Below are 977 nucleotides of genomic sequence, written 5' to 3'. Positions count from 1 at the left end.
CATCATATACATAAATCTCCTCTCACCCCCCTCCCTCCCCCACCTTCCCACTCACTCCCCCTCCTCCTCCTGCTCCTCCCACCACCTACTTAGCTCTAAAGCCCAGCTGATTATGCAGTGATCAATAATCAATATTTTCACTGCTTGTCAATTAAGTCCTTCCCAGGGCTCCCCGGGACGGATCGCGGCCGCCGGATCGCCACCGCGGGCGCGAGTGACGGCTGGCGATTGGCGACTCAATTAGCGACTAGCGATTGGCGACTCAATTAGCGACTAGCGATTGGCGACTCAATTAGCGACTAGCGATTGGCGACTCAATTAGCGACTAGCGATTGGCGACTCAATTAGCGACTAGCGATTGGCGACTCAATTAGCGACTAGCGATTGGCGACTCAATTAGCGACTAGCGATTGGCGACTCAATTAGCGACTAGCGATTGGCGACTCACAATTAGCGATGGGCAATTGAAGATTGATGATTGGCGACTGACGGTTGGCGCCTGACTATTAGCGATTGATGATCGGCGACTAGCGACTGGTGACTGACGAGTGGCGATTCGCGGCCCACAATTAACGCCTGAGGATTGGCAACAAGCGACAAGCGACTGACGGATGGCGCTGTGACCAGACGCATTCCACCGGGCTCATTCCGTCGCTCACAACTTTTATACATCTCTCTCTCTCTCTCTCTCTAAACATATATATATATATATATATATATATATATATATATATATATATATATATATATATATATATATTATTTCTCCCTCTTTTTTGTACATTTTCAAATATCTAAATAAATAAATACAAAATAAACTAAATCAGTTAATTTTTTTCTCTCATTCGGTTTATCTGTCCGCCCATCTCCTTTGAACCCTATTCGCCCAAGCCTTAACGAGAAAGAAAGAGAGAAAGAAAAAGGGGGAAGATAAGGAGGAGAACAAGAGAAAAGAGGAAGAAAAACAAGGGAAAAGC

This window comes from Penaeus vannamei, chromosome 28 (assembly GCF_042767895.1).
Source record: "Penaeus vannamei isolate JL-2024 chromosome 28, ASM4276789v1, whole genome shotgun sequence".
Lineage (NCBI taxonomy): Eukaryota > Metazoa > Arthropoda > Malacostraca > Decapoda > Penaeidae > Penaeus > Penaeus vannamei.
This window is presented reverse-complemented; position numbering follows the sequence as displayed.